This window comes from Aotus nancymaae, unplaced genomic scaffold (assembly GCF_030222135.1).
Source record: "Aotus nancymaae isolate 86718 unplaced genomic scaffold, 86718_ANA_hifiasm-v0.15.2.pri h1tg000040l, whole genome shotgun sequence".
Classification (NCBI taxonomy): Eukaryota; Metazoa; Chordata; class Mammalia; order Primates; family Aotidae; genus Aotus; species Aotus nancymaae.
This window is the reverse complement of record NW_026988454.1, coordinates 68230492-68236919: the sequence shown is the minus strand read 5'-3', so window position 1 is coordinate 68236919 and position 6428 is coordinate 68230492. Positions and strand designations below refer to the sequence as shown.

The 6428-nt window shown below is 43.2% G+C and overlaps 1 pseudogene; it reads right to left on the bottom strand.

The window, feature by feature from the left end:
* Window positions 1-327: 327 nt before the first annotated feature.
* Window positions 328-4887, bottom strand: LOC105728103 (homeobox protein VENTX-like; annotated as a pseudogene).
* Window positions 4888-6428: the final 1541 nt, after the last annotated feature.

Genomic DNA, 6428 nt, shown 5'->3' with positions numbered 1-6428 from the left:
AAGCTTACCACTTTTACTTTTACCAACTTTTTAAAAAACAAATTATCCTTTTATCATATGCTGAAGCCCTATCAATAACAAGCCCACTTCTGCGTTTGACTCTGTTCACTGGCCTTTCATTTACCTCCTAAAACGACCCTTTTGGTAACTTTCAGTGAAGAGGTGGCTTTAATAAATGTATTCTCCAGAAATCTCCAGAACCTTTGCGTGGGTCAGGGTGAGAGGTGCCACCACGATGTAAACAGAACAGCTGAGCCCTCCTGGTGGGTGCCAGGTGCGATCTGCACAGACCTTGTGTGTGGGAGGCACGGAGTCAGAGACATTTCCTCAAAATGCATCTCCTGTCTCCCGTAGAGCACACAGGCCTCAGGGCCCTGTGGACAGGGCTGGTCCCAGTTTATTCAGGCCACTTGCTGGGCTTGTGGGGTGATAGCCAGAGGCTGCCCGCAGCAAGAGGCCGGGCCTCTCGTTACACTTGGCAGAGACCACAGAAGGAGCCAGGGGGCAGCATCAGAGCCTGGGGCCTGGCCCAACAGCACAGCTGCTGCAGGCCATTGGAAAGGCCCGAAGACGGTGAGTGGAAAGCGGGGGGCACGTGGAGAGACCCCGAGAAGGGGCTGTTCACCTGGGAGTCCTGCATTTGCTGTTTGTCTCACCCGGCGATTTTGAAACCAAGTTTTTCTCCGGACCTCCGAGAGCTGCTTCTCCCTGGCCAGACTCTTCCGCTACAGGTACTGGTGATGCCGGAAGACGCCCTCCAAGGCACAGACCTGCTCCGTGGCGAAGGCTGTGCGGACACTGGGGGCCCGCCAAGGGTTTGGCTCCTTACTCAACCCAGCCAGGGTCCTCTCCGGCGCAGGTAGATTTGAGGACCTAGCCTACTTGATGCTGACGGCCTGAGGGGACTCCCAGGTGCCGGATATCTGCCGAGCCAGGGAGGCTTTCCCAGGAGACGTCCGCAGGCCTCGGGGTGTGCTTCGGCCCTGAGCAGCTGCTCTAGGAGAGCCAGCCCACGAGCCAAAGCTGGAGGCTGTTGTCGGCCACCAGGTGGGGAGGAGGAGAGACGCCTGGCGGTCAGGTGGGCCAGAGGGAAGGCCGGGCGGGGCTAGCAGGGCGCAGGATCCACAACATTGCATGTATTTTAGATCATTACTGAATAAAGCACAGAAAAATGTAACAGATTATTAATTGGGATTCCTTCGGGTAAAAGCGGATGTTTCATAATGGGAGAGAAATATAAGAGGAGGAGCAAGAAGTAAAAAAAATAAAAATTATTTGTCCTTTATTAAAAGACACCATGTGTAATATAATTCCACTTGTATAAAATGATGTGTTTGTATGTATAAAGAGATTCATGAAAAGATGTTCACTGAAATATTAATGCTGCAAATTCAGAGAGGTGGGATTTAAGTTAAGATTTATTTTCTTGCTTATGGTTTTCTGTTAATGTTTGAATTTTTTTCAGTGAGCATGTTATCAGGTATATTATTGAGGGGAAAGCACAATAAAGTTATTTACATTACAGATGAAAAAAAAGAAACAGGCCAGGCATGGTGGCTCTCACCTGTAATCCCAGCACTTTTGGGAAGCCAAGATGGGCGGGATCATTTGAGCCCAGGAGTTGGAGACCAGCCTGGCCAACATGGTGAAACCCCGTCTCTACTAAAAATAGAACAATTAGCTGGGCATGGTGGTGTGTGCCTGTGGTCCCACTACTTGGGGGACTGAGATGGGAGGATCGCTTTAGCCCAGGAGGTGCAAAGTTGCAGTGGGCCAAGATTGTGCCACTGCACTGCAGCCTGGGCAACAGAGTGAAACCCTGTCTAAAAAAAAAAAAGAAGAAGAAGAAGAAGAAAAAAGCTGAAAATTTAAAAAAAAAAAGAAAGAAAGAAAAGAAAAAGAAGAAACATATGGAAGAGTGTTCACCCTTCAGGCCTTCATGGAGATTCTGCTTTGGCTCCAATACACTCTTGTGCCTCTGCTTTGAGAAACCCCAGTGAAGATGTACCCAGCCTACAGAGGAACAGACTGAAGTGGAAGATTTGATTTCATGAGCTTTTGAGTGAGGCTCTCATTGACGTTTGGCAGCCAAAGAGCTGCAAGAACTTTTGGCACAACCAGTCAATACTATCACATCCTCCAAAGGGAACACAGTAATGAAAAGAAACTGAATCAATCTTTCTCAAGTGTAGCAGAGGGAATTGTTTCCAACATGCCCAGCCGCTGACTGAGGGGCCTGTACAGGCTACTGTTGGACTCCAGGGTCAGTTGCCTGGATTCAGATCCTGTTCCCACCTCTTAGGTTTTCAGTTCCTTCATACATAAAAAAGGCATAATAATATAAACTAGTGGAGAGGGTAGTTATGGGAATTAAACATCAATGTACTCTACTTAAAACCATTCCTGCCTCATTGTAGGTGGTCAGCGTGTTAGCTCCCATGCATGTGTGCCTGTCATTTCAGAAAGAAAAAGAAAAATATTAAGTTGAAGCATTTCCTTTAGTTGTTATTTATTTAATTAGTGATTTATATTCAGTTATTCATGGCTTACAAATCCACGTTTAAGGAGAATGCTACTTTGACATCACATTAAATATTTAAATTTTGAGACAAAACTCCAGAATATATCATTTATGCAACAAATACTGAACCCCACGATGTCTGGGTGCTGCTACCTGCAGGATCGGGTTATCTGGATATGATAAAACTTGGCCTTTATTCGCATCTGCAACAAATGAGTTTCAGTTTCCAATCTACACTTAAAGCATATGCATTAGTTTACAATGTTAAAAGCATATTCTCTCCCTATCTCAAAGCACCTTAGATTACCGAGAAATAAATACCAAATGAAAAAATTAGTGTGAAAAAATGTTCCCCAAGTTGGTGCGAAGGTAGTGATTGATCACTATCCCCTGAGGTCTCTAGAGGAGGCTTTTGCATCATAGGTAACAGAATAATATGAAAAGAAAATTGCAATGCATTTGAGGGTATCTAAGTCATTCCTAGTCAAGAGGTAATTTTCAAGCTTTGAAAAGCTGTTTTCCTGGTCTACCATCTTGTGTGTATGATTGAAAGAACAAAAAAAAAGCTCTGTCGCCCAGGCTGGAATGCAGTGATGAGATCGCAGCTCACTGGAGCCTTCGCCTCCCGGATTCAAGCAATTCACCTGCCTCAGCCTCCTGAGTAGCTGGAATTACAGGCACCAGCCATCATACCTGGCTAATTTTTTGTATTTTTGTAGAGATGGGGTTTTGCTATGTTGGCCAAGCTAGTCTTGAACTCCTGACCTCAGGTGATCCGCCTCCTAGGCCTCCCAAAGTGCTGGGATTACAGGTGTGAGCCACCATGTCCAGCCATGCATGGTCCTTCTTAAACCTCTCTTTAACCTACACAAGTCTTCTATCCTCTAATACAATTCCCTGTCTCAAAATCCAGTTTAAGGTTCTTAGCTGCTACCTATTCCCCCATCCACAAAGGGCAAAGAACTTCTCACTACATTTGAAATTGAAAGAGTTTTTACCCTACTTTCCAGTGGCATCATTATTCACAAACATTGGAGCAATCATCTTAAGCATCTGCTACCTCAGTGTCATTAGGGTTACTTACAGGGTGGCATTGGGGTGGGTTTCACTTCTGTGATGGAAAATACTCTAAACTAACACCTTCTGGCTTCTCTTCTCTCCACATTTATTACATACCAGGGAAGGATGCAAAACATCTGATTGGTTATTTAAGAAGTGTTCCTCAAACTTTTCACTCTCACTCTCAGAATTCCTGCACTCTGAAAATTCATTAATGACTACTAAAAGCTTTTAGTTGTGAGGGTTAACATTTATTGATGTTTTCTGTGTTAAAAATTAATACTGAGAACTACATTTAAGATAGCAATAATAAGTATATGTTAACATACATAACATTTTGTGAAAGAATAACTATATTTTTCCAACAAAATATAGTAGGAAAAAATGGCGTTGCTTGACACTTTTGCAAATCTCTTTCTTTAATGCCTGACTTAAGAGAAAGAAGATGAATTTAAGTATCAACTTCTATATTCAATCTTTTTGCAATATGACCTGCAATGCAGTTTCTGAAAAATTCTATCATACAGTCTTGAAAGAGAGTGAAAATGCAAAAAAGTTTTACTATTATTGTAAAAATCATCGTGAAATCAGGGAACCTGGGACGATACATGAGAACCACCAACTTAGGATAAAGATGTAGGCATGGGTCTCTTGGCCACTTGGTCCCCTCCCTTGGGAGCCTACCTACCCCTAGAGAACACTCCTTTCAGCTTCACTTCATCCTGCCTGCAGTTCTCCCATGCTGCCTGGGTTAGGTAATTCTGTCCCATTCTGGGCTTGGCTTTTGAAAGTCCTTCATTGCCTACACCCCCTCAACTGTGTTATCCAACATCTCCATCCAACATCTATATTCCATCAAGAATAAAATTAGAGTTTCAGTCTTCATCTGCCTGATTCCTTTGTCTTTCTCTCAGTTACTGTTATAAACAGCACTGATTTTCATTTTAAAGGTAGAGCATGGCTTAACTTTGTTTTACCTGTCTGACCGGAACTAACGTTCTCATTCCCAGACTGTACCAATTATTTGAATACCTGATATTCACACTTGTCAGATGTAAATCCAAGGGTCTTTCATGCTCTTAGATTCCAAAAGGTGGCTTCTTGAGGAAACTTGTACCAGGACCTCTATCTCCACAACCCCCACCTGGGGGAGCTCCAAGGACAAGGAGCTGAATATACATATATGTGCTCTGAAGAAAGGTATGTTTGCATGCATTGCTGCGCAGCATAATAGAAAAATCAATTTGATTCATCTTTTCCATTTCTGCTCTAAGCAGCAATCTTGGTCCAACTGTTAAGTACATCATGCTACCCCAAACACGTATGTACAGTGGGATAGTATTTACTATGTGCAGATGCTACTGGAAGCATTTTACTAATAACAGCTCATTTATTCTTCATAATAATCTAATGAGATAGGCACAGATATGATTCCCATTTTACAGACAAGGAAACTAAGGCACAGAGATGCTAAATAACTGCGCAGTTGCTGTGCTGGGACTCAAACTCAGGCATCTGGCTTGGACTCTACATGCTTTGGGATCCAACCCTACCCTTACCCTGGAGATTCTTGCTCTGGAATATTTTGTATAAATCTCCTGAGTAACCACAATTGCACTGACTCTGTCCACCCTAGCCTTTTCTTTTGTAAACTAGACATTGCTCCCCATCATCATATATGTGGCTCTAAGAATCTCTTCCAGAACATCTGCTTATTCCCTCTTCAATGATTCCCTTCAGCTAAGATAAAGACCAAGGGGCCACCAGCACACAGGCCTTCCAAACCACCCAAGAATTGGTTATTGTGACATTTAAGCCTTCTACACATTTTTTTTTGGGGGGGGATATCAATTAAACTATTGTAATATTCAAAAGGACATTGATATACTGTGCAACTTGCATTTTCAATCTCAACGTCCTATTGAAGCACTTGATAGCCCTCCATGTAACAGAACCATAGATAATAAAAACAGTGGCTATTAGAATACTTCAGATGTTTATTTTCAGGCATAGTGAGTGTCCTTTCCCTGGTATGAAGTTTCTGATTCACCCTGCTGGGGCTGAGCATTACCTTAGGATCCTAGACAATTCTTTTATCTGTCTTTCACATAAGATCCTTAATCCAAGTGAACTTTGAAAACACATCAACAGCTGTTATAAGAAACACCCACCTCCCCAGCTAGGTGCAGTGGCTCACGCCTATAATCCCAGCACTTTGGGAGGCTGAAACAGGAGGATCATTTGAGCCCAGGAGTTCAAGACCAGGCTAGGCAACATAAGGAGATCTTGTCTGCACAAAAAAAATAAGCTAGCTGGGTGTGGTGACATGTGCCTATAGTCCCAGCTACTCAAGTGGCTGAGGGGGAGGATCACTTGAGCCCAGAAGATTGAGGCTGCACTGAGCTGTGACCACAACACTGCACTCCACCCTGGGTGACAGAGCAAGACTCTGTCTCAGGGAAAAAAAAAAAAAAGGAAAGAAAGAAAAATCCCCTATTATAAACAGATACTAGCATCCATATGTAGAAACACAATTCTGATCTCTTGAGAGAGACCAAGCCAGTTTGTGTTGACAATTTGCAAAGTGACCCATTGAGCCATTCTGCTCCAAGGACCAGCTCACCTTTCCGCCCCTTCTGAAGCCTCCCGAGAGACACACTCCACATACTCCCCCCACTCCACCACATGGGAAATCTGATTTAACAATCAAAGAATTTTGGAGACATCCTTATTAGTTATGCTAATTCAAGTTGGGGGAGAAAATAAATGTATTACAAGAAAGATTATTTAAAACCCAAATATATGTGGTTTAATTGGCCATTTATGATTCATCAATAGTTTGATATTT